The 12,097-nt window shown below is 40.8% G+C and overlaps 1 protein-coding gene across 2 annotated transcripts in view; it reads left to right on the plus strand.

Moving 5' to 3' along the window:
* NUDT4 (nudix hydrolase 4) overlaps nt 1-12,097 on the plus strand; it is a 33,234-nt gene that overhangs the window by 4,590 nt on the left and 16,547 nt on the right. The gene's annotated exons all lie outside the window — the stretch shown is intronic.

The raw sequence follows: 12,097 nt of genomic DNA on the forward strand, positions 1-12,097 counted from the left end.
GGATGGGCTGGCGGATTTGTGTATGAGGAAATGCAAGTCTCTTGAGCAACTAGGAGATGTGGATGGCAGCTTTAGGATAAGCCTGCAGGAGAACTTCTTTCAGTACTGTGAGGACCGACCGCTTCCACGGGTTGGAATTGCTTATGCATTCAGTACTCTGCAAACACTGGTTTTACATGAAATGCTGCTGTGTCAGGGTCTGGGCAGAGGGTAGGCAAGGAAATTCTTACCTCTCAAAGCAGAGAACGAGGCAGGCCTTTAAAGCAGCAAGAGCAAATAGTAATAAACATTTTTTTTTTTTCCCCCTAGTCATTTGGATAACTAAAACAATTTTAAAAGCTAATTTAATTTTTCTTCCATCAACTACATGTTATACAAATAAATGAGCAGTTATTTTTTAATACTTTGAATATAAAACTTGAGTGCGTTCTAATTATTTTGGCGTCTGTACGCTGCTTTATGTAATTGAATATAGTATTGAAAGCCCTACTTTAGTGTTCAGTCAGCAGTTGCTAGTGGCAGATCTAAAAAATAGTTTCACATGCAAAAAAAGTATTCAAACTTTTCAATTTTTAGTTTTGCCATTTTTGTTGTTCAGCCTTGTACAAGAGGTGAAAATAGATGGCATTTCCTGTTACTATCGAGACAGTAGTGAGGATAACTGTATTGTCACACACTTACGGGAAATGTAGATTTATTTTTTGTTTTTTTCCCCCTGTAGCAGGGCATACACTTGCATGTCAATTATTGCCTCTTAATTTTGAGTTTAAAATGATAGGCTCCTAGTATTGTATCTCCTTTTCGGTTTGATTTAGAGAATTTTATTTCTTGGGCTGTAGAATGTAAAGTTTAAGAAACCCTTGTTTTATCTACCTTGTTCTGGTGGTCACTGTTTTATTTTATTAAAAAAAACAGTAGTGTTCAGTTTCTTACAGCTGTTGCTTCATATTAGCAATGGTTTTATTAAACGATAATAAAGGAAAAAGTAGAATCTTATTTTTATTTGCATCGGTCTAAGTCATCTGAAAAACAGGAAGACCTGTTGTGATGTAACCTGATGTATAAAACCAGGGCCCAGAAGTGTCACCTGGCTACCCTGGCAAAATGGGGTGTTCTAGGAATTATTGTAGATAAACTTGCACAGTGATGAAAGATCTTCCATACTTGACTCAGAATTTGTCATTTGGCTTCTTTATCCTTCAGTGTAAGCTCTCAGGTGTAAACACACAGATAATGTGTGCTTTAAAATATAACTTGGAGTATGACCATGGCACCATATTTAAGGCTGGCAGGCTCTCCAAAGCAATGTATGGACTGATACAGGTTACCTAGCTTGCTCTGTGATTGCCTGATAGAATATAGGCATATTTTAAAATACCGGAGAATACACGTTGCAGTATGCGCTTCAGGCACACTGTGGTTTTTACTTGTTCTGTCTCATGTCGCTGCCCTGCTAACATACAGGAGGAATAATTGGCATAGGATGATTGCTGCCATAGTTTTTCCTCAGCATTTTCTTGCTATTTGGACATCATCTCTGTGGTGTAGGAAGGGGTATAGCTTGAAAAATCAAAACCTGTAAATAGCTTCCAAAATGGCTCTTTATGATGTGTCTACAGAGACAGTGTCTGCTTACGGTATATTGCTGCAGGCTTGTATGGAGTTCTGCAGTAGTTTAAGCTTGTGTTAATGTTAAATAAAAGTAATTGAATGTTGGGTTGCTGTGGTAGGATTTATATCAGGTAACCAACTTACAAAACCCAAGTGCCGTGTTATCCCTACTTCCACAGAAAAACAGCTTTCTGCAGGCGTTGCATATGCACCCTGCCTTCATGTTGGGATCTCTTTTGACAAACTGCAGCTGCTTGCCAGCAGTGGCAGCCTGCAAGTTTGGCGAAACTGTTGGAATTCAGCTGTCCGCCATGGTGGGAAGCTTCAGTCTTCACTCATGCCTGTTCAGATACTGAAATCAGTCAACTGTGAGCTGTTTTTTGTTGCAAAACCTCGATTATTTTTTTTCCAGTACCTATGGTGTTACTTGTCTATGCCATACGAATGTGTTTAATGGGGTGGATACTCTCTTGAAATGGGCTGAGGGGAGAAGGAAACATGGCTGTACCTGTCTGACATCAGGCTAAGGTGTCCTGCAGCAAAACATGTTTTGTGTTTTGCCCTGTTTAGAAGATACTGTCTTTTTGAACTAGTAATATTTGTAAGTGTTTAGATACTTGAGAAAATATCCTTTATAGCTTACTTGCACCATCCTAAGTTTACTTTGAGGATTTAAACTGGTGGCTAAACTTCTGCTTGAATTGCCCCAGTTAACTCAGTGGTGCTCAAAACTTTCAAGTTACCAGTTTCTAGGAAATAGCAGAGAGGCAGACTTCTTCAGAAATACATACAAATCCTAGCTAGAGATATATATGCATATATATCTCTAGCTAGGATTTGTAGCCATGTTTTCTTAAATATCTTTTGTAGATATGCGACCGCATTAGATATTCATGGACCACAAGCTGATGTGTATTTTTTTCCAGTCTTGTTTGTAGAACACTTAAAAAGCTTATTTTAATTAGGTGGCTTTCTCCAGTTATTCCAACTTGAAGAAGGATGTGTTTGGCTTTGGCCAGCCACTGATTTCATGAAACACTACAATCTAACTTAGTGCTTAAGCACTTCAGTGGAACCAGTCCTGTAAACATAAATATTTTAAAACAAATTTTGTCTTCAGAGATGTGTGGTTTTTTTCCAAGTATCTCAAAGATAAAAAAGACTAAAAGGTAACTGGTACTTGTCAAGAAGTAACCTTGTCATGTCTTTACCTGCAGCTGAATGGTTCTCAAAGTCCTGGAGCTCTTGTTTCTGACAAGCACTTGGAAGCTGATCCCTTAGTCAAACAGATTATGTTGCTGAGTAACCGGTAAAGCCCAGTTCTCCTGCTCAAAATTAAGCCGTGGTTTCAAGTTACAAAGAAATGGGCAGCAATACGAGTTTTAGCTCTTACCCTACTACCTTACGTGTTTTCTCCCTTGGTCTGTATTGGCAAGCATAAGGGAAGAAAGATGTAGTGTAAAGTGGATTGGGGAACTGACCCAGCATGAGAAGTGAAACTTCTTTTACAGATGCTTGTGGGGGGTTTCTTGTTTGTTTGCAGGTTTTTTTGCAGCCAGGAATCTCCTTTTGCCATATGTCTGGGTGCAAGATCCGCACCCTCCATCGCACCATGAGACCTGTCACATCTGATTCTCCAAAGAATACCAAAGCTTAGGGGGAGATCTGATGTTACAGGTGACTTGAGTGCTTGTTGACATGAGGAAATGTGTTCTGACTGATGTACCATAGTAGTATAGTGCTGTCTGTTCCTGATATGAATGCTTTAGCCGAAGAACAAAACAAAGAACTTTAAATAGCCAGAGGAAGGTACTCGAATTCTGAATCACTATAACATGTTAGCCAAATATGTGAATCTCATGTGAAATAAAATTACAGAATAATAGATTTCTAATTGCAAGTTAAATCAAAACTTCTTCTGAAAAAGGCTGATGTTTTTCTCCCTATATATAGCCTTAAAATCAGAAGATCTCAAAGGAAAAATCATTTGCAGGTCTGATTTTGAAGTATTATAAAAATATATGCGTATATTTCTTTATCGGCATTCTGAAGAAGAATGATAAAGTTGCATTGCACTGATTGATGTCCAAGTGTTGTGCTGCTGCTTTGAAAAGTGATCTTTACTTAAAGTCTGAAATATCCTCCCAACTTTATTTAATATATTGTGTAGACAGAACCCAGTTTTCTGGGTCGCTTTCAAGATGCTGTGCTCAAGTTCACGAGCGTTAGGATTAATGTACTGCTAGTTGTTATGCCATTTCTGTGCTGCTCTGCCAGTTGCTGTTCATTGAGACTAAATCTTCTTTTTAACCTCTGTCATAGCTGGGGACTGCTTTTCAGTCTGTTGTCTGTAAAGTACTTTGCTAGAGGCTCTTGAATTGGCTTAGGCTGATCTGAAATTGGGTAGCTGCAGTCATGCCTTTCTGCCCCCGTTTGTGTGGTGCTGACCCTTCCATGGCTGTGTACCGATCAGTGTTGAGTGGGTGCAGGCTGAAAACTACACTTTGACGGTACCAAGCTAGTTTACAGCCAGATCAGCTTCTTGAACTCATTGTGCAGCGTAAGGGAGAAAGTAAAGATGTTGCAGCCTTGACTTTAATTAGCTTTTAAAATGCTGTCAAGTCTGATCCCAAGGTTTTTTACTACTCTGCAATAACTTTGTGCACATTATATATCCAGGTTAAAAAAAGACATTTTGAAAATGTTTGCAGTAAAGAATGAGGGTTATAAGCAATCACTCTACTGAGAATATTTTCAGGAAGGCAAAAGTGTGTTCCTTACTAAATGCTACCTGTATGGCATTGCTATGGCAAGTTGTAAAGCTCTACTGCATTTTTCAACTTTCTGGAGTCCAAAAAGAGACAATGGCATTCTAGAACAAGGATCCTACGGTAACCTACAGGGGAACTGAGAAACTTTTTCAGAACTACTGAAATGAGGCAGTGATTCTTAAAATAGCAAAAAGTGTTAGATAAAAGGAAATCTCTAAATACAGTACCAGGTTGACGTGTGCTCTCTAATTTGAGATGTGTACTTTTGCCTGAAAATTCATACAGTGAATCCTGCAAATATGATCCAAAGGTTTGTAAGAGGTGCTTTTCCTTGCTCCTCAATAATGTTTCTGTGTTGTAGCATTCAAAGTAGTTTCCCAGTACTTTTAAGAAAGCTCCTGAGCTGAAAACAGTTGGAGGTTGGAAGTGTTAGGGAATAATAAAAAATTTCTTGCTCATGTTCTTCCCTGAGCATCCGCTTATGGCCATTTTTAGATAAATGATAGGGCTTGACTGACCCTTTTGGCTTGTAACTTTGGCAGACCAACACGTAGGCTGAAGTTTCCATATTGAGTGTGCTAGGTTAGATTATATTGACCTCCATCAAAGTAGGTCCTGCTTTTTTCTCAGAATAGGGTTGGATTTTTTTTTCCTCTTAAAGTTTCTGATGCCTGTGAGAACATGCAGTACATCTGTTATCTCTAACAGCATTTTGACACTTTGTAAAGGCAGCAAGAGGTACCTCTCAGTTACAAAACAATCTTTCCTGTACTCTGACCAGTTTAAAGCTTCTGAAATGGTTTGCATGTACTCACCTTTGTAGAGCTTGGGAGGTAAATCCTTCGTCTTCCATGCACCTGCCTTCTTTCCTTCTCTGTGCAGTGTCTAGTCGTACACCTGAGCAATGTGGTGTTCTTTGCACCTGAGCCAGACGTGCTCAGTGGTCTTTTGGGGGCGAGGAGTTGATTCCATTTCTCTTGAAAGTTGTTCCTTTTCACTGCCAGATTTACTATTAAAAAAGGCAAACTTAGCTATCTCCATCAGGTAATTCAAACAGCTAGTTGGACATAGCTAATGGATTAGTGGGGGTGATGAGAGGGGAGAAAATGGGGTGTGCCGTGGGGAAGAGAGGAATAGATGTGATTAGGCTGGGAGGAGAGAGCTTACAAAGATGTCTAATGACAAACAAATAATTTCTGTGGAACTGGAGTGGTACTTTTGCAAGGAGAAATGAACTTACAGTTGAAAGGAATACATCTGCTACAGAAAAATTCCCGTCTTGCAGTTGGTTTATAGTGGCTTCTGCTGCTATTGCTTCATTACTTCAAGTTGTGGATGACTCTGCTCTGAAGCCAGAAGAATCCAGCTGTGGGGGTTTGTTCTGTCTGGCAAGTTTCAACCTTAAGCTTGTGTCGTGGTTTAACCCCAGCTGGCAGCTAAGCACCATACAGCAGCTTGTTTACTCCCCCCATGGTGGGATGGGGGAGAGAATCAGAAGGGTAAAAGTGAGAAAACTCGTGGGTTGAGATAAAGACAGTTTAATAGGTAAAGCAAAAGCTGTGTGCGCAAGCAAAGCAAAACAAGGAATTCATTCACTGCTTCCCATGGCAGGCAGGTGTTCAGCCATCTCCAGGAAAGCAGGGCTCCATCATGCATAACGGTTACTTGGGAAGACAAATGCCATCATTCCAAACGTCCCCCCCTTCCTTCCTTCTTCCCCCAGCTTTATATGCTGAGCATGACACCATATGGTGTGGAATATCCCTTTGGTCAGTTGGGGTCAGCTGTCCCAGCTGTGTCCCCTCCCAACTTCTTGTGCACCCCCAGCCTACTCGCTGGTGGGGTGGGGTGAGAAGCAGAAAAGGCCTTGACTCTGTGTGAGCACTGCTCAGCAGTAACTAAAACATCCCTGTGTTATCAACACTGTTTTCAGCACAAATCCAAAACATAGCCCCATACTAGCTTCTATGAAGAAAAATAACTCTATCCCAGCCAGAACCAGCACACTCGCCACCCCTTATTTCATACCAGTTACGTCGTGCTCGGGTCTCACACTATCCAATACACCCTCATTAACAACCACCCCCCTTCCCATCCTTTGATATAATACGCAGATATCATTCCCCTAGTCTATGGACCACCTCCATGAAATGTCTGTAAAATGTCCATAAATGTCGATAAAATGTCCACTGAGTTCACTTAGGCCATGACTTTGGGCTCCATCTGTTACGGTGATCACTCAGGACAGGAGAGGTGGCATGTTGTGTGGAGTTATTGGGCACCAAAGCCAGCTCAGGTTGGGTCACTGCTGCACTTGCATTGCTTCTTGTAAGGCTTGTCCTCCATTGGTTCAGGTGGTTCCTGCTGTAGTAATTCCTGTAACATGCAACTCAAAGCCAGGGTTACAACAATTTAAAGGTATTTCCATTACAATCTCCACCCCTGGTCCCTTTGGGCCAGGTTACAGGGTTTAACATTGCAATGAACTCCTCCCCTTGCCCCTGCTCAGGCTTGGACTTATCCACAAACTGCAGTCCCTTAAGGGTGTACCTGCTCCAAGTGGAGCCTTATCTATGAGCCACAGTCTCCCCAGGGGTATGCCTGCTGTGGCATAGACTTATCCACAGCCACAGTTGCTTTGAGGTGCACCTGTTCCAGCATAGCCTTCTCCATGGGCCACAATGCCTTCAGAGATACACCTGCTCCAGCGTGGCCTTACCCACAGCCACAGTCCCTTCAGAAGTAAACCTGCTCCAGCATGGCCTTACCCATGGCTGCTGTCTCTCCAGGGGTGTACCTGCTCTGTCATGGGCTTATGCACAGCCACATGCTTTGAGGTGCCCTAGCATGACCTCATTCATGCACAGCCACTGACGCTTCAAGGTGTACCTGCTGCAGCATGCACTTATCCACAGCCACAGATGCTTCAAGGTGTACCTTCTCCAGTGTAGACTTATCCTTAGGCCACAATCCCTTAAGAGGTATACCTACTGCAGCACAGACATAACCATGGCCACAGATGCTTCGGGGTGTCCTGCTCTCATGTGGACTCATCCACAAGTCACAGTCCCTTCAACTCGAGTTCACACTGGAGTTCCAACCTGTCCAGTACAGCAGCACAGAAACAGCAGCGATGCCCTGGCCATCTGCCAGCCCAGGTGCATCGCCACTGCTGTTATCAAAATGTTCCCAGGCACAGTAGAGTAAGATGATAAGCAGTACAGCAAGCAGCAAAAGCAAAAAGCAGCCACTAACGAGCACTAGACTCTAATATACAGTAAGGCAAGCAAGCCCCATGGCAAGCACAGGAGCCTGCCAATTAATAGCTTAACAGCAGCAGCTATAAATTCAATCTATCACATTCCAATCAAATCTGTCGTTATCTCAAACCCTTCAAGCCCCGCGTTGGGCGCCAAAAAGGACTGTCATGCTTTAACCCCAGCCAGCAACTGAGCACCACGCAGCAGCTCGCTCACTCCCCCTCCAATGGGTTGGGGGAGAGAATCAGAAGGTTAAAAGTGAGAAAACTCATGGGCTGAGGCATGAGTTAAAGACAGTTTAAATAGGTAAAGCAAAAGCCACGCACTCAAGCAAAGCAAAACAAGGAATTCATTCACTGCTTCCCATGGCAGGCAGGTGTTCAGCCATCTCCAGGAAAGCAGGGCTCCATCACGCATAACGGTTACTTGGGAAGACAAACGCCATCATTCCAAATGTCCCCCCCTTCCTTCTTCCCCCAGCTTTATATGCTGAGCATGACACCATATGGTATGGAATATTCCTTTGGTCAGTTGGGGTCAGCTGTCCCAGCTGTGTCCCCTCCCAACTTCTTGTGCACCCCCAGCCTACTCGCTGGCGGGGTGGGGTGAGAAGCAGAAAAGGCCTTGACTCTGTGTGAGCGCTGCTCAGCAGTAACTAAAACATCCCTGTGTTATCAACACTGTTTTCAGCACAAATCCAAAACATAGCCCCATACTAGCTACTGTGAAGAAAATTAACTCTATCCCAGCCAAAACCAGCACACCTTGCTTTTTTTTTTTAATGTAAACTGATTTTTAATACAGTTATTTTTGAAAGCTATAATGCCCTACAGTTAAGGAAGATAGAAAGCAATGATGTTTTGTATAACCTTAAGTCAATTTCTACCTCTTTGAGTGCTTGATACGAAAAAAAAATATAAGGAGGAATAGGTTTTGGTTGTAATTTATATTACTCTGAGCTGTTGCCATTTTAGTCTTCTGGAATATATGGCTGCTAACAGTTTCACAAGTTCTTTTGACTTGAGAACACTAAACAGGCCAAAACTTTGGCATCTGTCTCTAGAATTTTTCAGTTGTTTGTCTGCAGGCTTAGCATTTATAGTGAGCAAGTCCCATGATGCTACATACTCTGTAATTACCTTTGGGTTTTTGGTTAACCATATCTTGGTTAAGCATATCGATAGGTGCTTATTACAAGTAGGCTGGCTAGCGGTTTCTCTTCCTCACTGCGCTCAAACGTCACTGCTATTCCTGGACTTGAAAACAAGGTAAAAACATGGCTAGTAAGACTTAGTGGAAGAATTTTTCTTTTTCTCCTCTTAGCTGAATTTTGCAGCTTTACTTCTTCACTTGGCAGTATTATGGAAAATAATAGCTTTACCGTAGTCTTCTGACTAAGATAAACTTAACAGCGAAACTAGGCAAGCAGATTCGATGCCATTACTCTGTAGTTTGGAAATCTTTTGAACGAGAGTCATCAACAGTAAGGCTTTTTCAGAGACGTGGGAAAGGCAGTGCTTACTAGCAAGTAGTACAACACAAGAAATCTCATTCCTTTCTCTGTATTCGGAGATATGGGATACAGATTTCTCTGCATAGGAAGTACTTCCGTTGTTTTCTTCTGAGCCTAATGAGGTTATGATGTAAAATTTTGTGTGCATAGGCCAGAAAAAATGTAGGTGTGTGAGATTCTGCAGTCTTGTTTTTCAGTAGGCTACTGTAATCTGTGTGAACAAGAACCTCCTCAGAAAAGACTGGATGTCCAGGCAACCTAGATCTCTATTCTCCTGGTTTGCTTATCTTATATTAAGGGAAGATGAATTGCTGGCTTTTTGCTGCTGATTTTGCAGCTCTCTTGGCATGTGAGTGCATTGTCAACCAACCACAGCTTTTTGGTGTCTTCATTTTTAAGTGATCTTTATATTTACAGCCTAGTCATTCAGGTACTGTGGGATGTGTCTTCTGGCCACTTACAGATGGAAACACCTGAAAACTACATCCACTTCATGGAATAAAAAACAACACACCAAAACCAAAAACGTGCAAGTGAGTGCAAGATTGCTTGCTACCATAACTGAAAGAATCTGAGTGGAGTGCTTTTCAGCCTTACCACACAACCTTGTAATTGCTAGCTATCAGCTTTTGTAGAAATTGATTACCACTGAGTACATTTTTGCTAGCATACCCCAGGACGGATGCCTCATGCCCTAGTGGCTTCAAATGTTAATGTTACTGGGTGGAAAAAATTGTGCATCTGAAGGTCTCAGGGATATACCTTAGTGTGGTCCCTTGGATTCAGACTGTAAAGCAGTGGGATCACAGGAGAATAAAGCATAGAGGGAAAGATGCTTGAGAAAATGCATCTAAGTTCCAGGGTTAGTGGACACTTGGATAGTTGCCAAAATTAACTCCCAGGCTGTAACACTTGGGAGTTCATTGTATGTATAGCCATAAAGCCTATCTACCAGAGTTGATTTATTTTAATGTTGATTACTTGCTAGATGTATTTGTTTCTGCTTTTTAAAAGGGTAATTTAAAGCTAATAAATATACAAACCCAGCTCAATAGACTATTGATCAGGTTAGCACTAGTCAACTACTATATATAAAGGCATAAAAAATTCCTGGCTTTATGCTACACTGCCAGAACCAGCAACCTGATTTATCCCTTAGTAGTAATTAAGAATTTTATGTTTAGCCTTAACTAAACAATGAACACTGATTAAAACCATTCTACCAAGCTGGGAATGATTTAATGTGATATAATCATCCTTTTGTTCATCATTGTTGCTAGCTTCCACATGACTGCAGTGAGTGCTAGTTTCATCAGCAGAAAATAATGTGTAATGCTTATGTCTGGGATCCCACAAGTGAATTCATAACTTGATTTTTACAACTGCTCTTTAAGCATTGCTGACATGGTGGTTCTTTTTAGTGATATAGATGCTCCACCTACGTGTTCAAAAACTTTTTCTAAAACTACATTTAGTAGAGCTGTGTACCCTCTGGGAAACTTGTTAATATCAAAGGATCCTAGGAAATGAAAACCTGTGGTTGTAAAGATCAAGTTGAGACGCATTTGTGTCTAACCTTGTTGCCTTTGCTGACTATTTCTAGGTTTTTAGGTAGCTAAATAAAATAGCTACTGAGTTGACTGAAAATGTGAACATTTGTATCAGATGCTTTGAACATTTGTACTAAATGAGGACTCTGCTGTGTTCCTTATTTAGTGTAGGAAAAATTTGGGGGAAATTAGTACAGTGGAGAATCTTTCAGAGTAGGACAAATCTTGACTGCAAAAAACCAAACATTACAACAAGAAAATACCTGTCACACAAGGCTTTTCTAGGTGCACCTCAGTATGCACACTCATTGTTGCATTCACAAAGGTATGCATTCATCTTAATTACACTCCCCAGTTCCTGTAGGTGAACCTACACCATATTTCCATGAGTGCCAAAGGGACGTAATATAAGTGATAAGCATTTCCCTGTTGCCCTCATCAGGGAATTGTTTTCCTACTTAATCCAACAGATGAGTTTAAAGACCATAAAGGTAGTTGGTGAGGACTGGACTGTCACTTCAGTCATCTGGCACCAGTCAATACTTTAACCTTTAGACTGAGGTTCTTGTTGCTAGTCTTTTAATTGCTGTTAAAGATTCAGGCACTGACCCTGTCCCTTTGCTCCCCACAGTTGTCCTTTGACTTCAGGGTAGGGCTTATGTAAGTATTGCCTAAAATATGAAGCGTGTTACTACACAGATGATTGAATATGTCTTACTAATCAGGACATGTCTCAAATGCAAGTTAAACCATGTGGTCCTGAATCAAGGTCTTATTTTCATCGACTTCTACTGCAAATTACTCCAAATATGAGGCATCCTAGTTTGTTGGACAGGTGGCTAAAATCTTCTCAGCTCTGAGTATTATGAAGGACAGGTTCTGTAGACAGCGGGTTTTAAATTGGTATATATCATACATATATATATATCATTATATGACCAGGTTACAGAGTCAAATTAAGTGAAATTAAAGTGTCTTGGAAAAAAATTGTTATTAAATTTAGAAATAATTCAAAATTCAATGTGTTGCAGTTTTTCCTCTTACAGAAATGTTAGAAAAAACAAATTGGACAAGGGCCAATGAAGTACTCTCCTTATAATTTAGTTATGCAATATTGTAAGCATGCCATGTTAACATAACACTTCACTACCTTAAAAGAAGCTTGTCTAAGACTAAAAATGAGAAATATTTTTGGAAGTCCAGTTTTTTAGCCAAAGGATGACATTCTAGAAGAATTAGTTTAACTTCTGTGTGATGAAAATGTCTTAATTTTCACGCTTTACTGTCTATGTACCCCAAGACTTACTCAGTATTGGAGAATATCGTTACTAGATTTTTGTTGTTCATCTTCATTCTTGTGCATATTGTATTGTGTATTTTTCACATTGTGTC

The sequence above is a fragment of the Aptenodytes patagonicus genome, chromosome 1 (assembly GCF_965638725.1).
Source record: "Aptenodytes patagonicus chromosome 1, bAptPat1.pri.cur, whole genome shotgun sequence".
In the NCBI taxonomy this organism is placed as follows: Eukaryota; Metazoa; Chordata; class Aves; order Sphenisciformes; family Spheniscidae; genus Aptenodytes; species Aptenodytes patagonicus.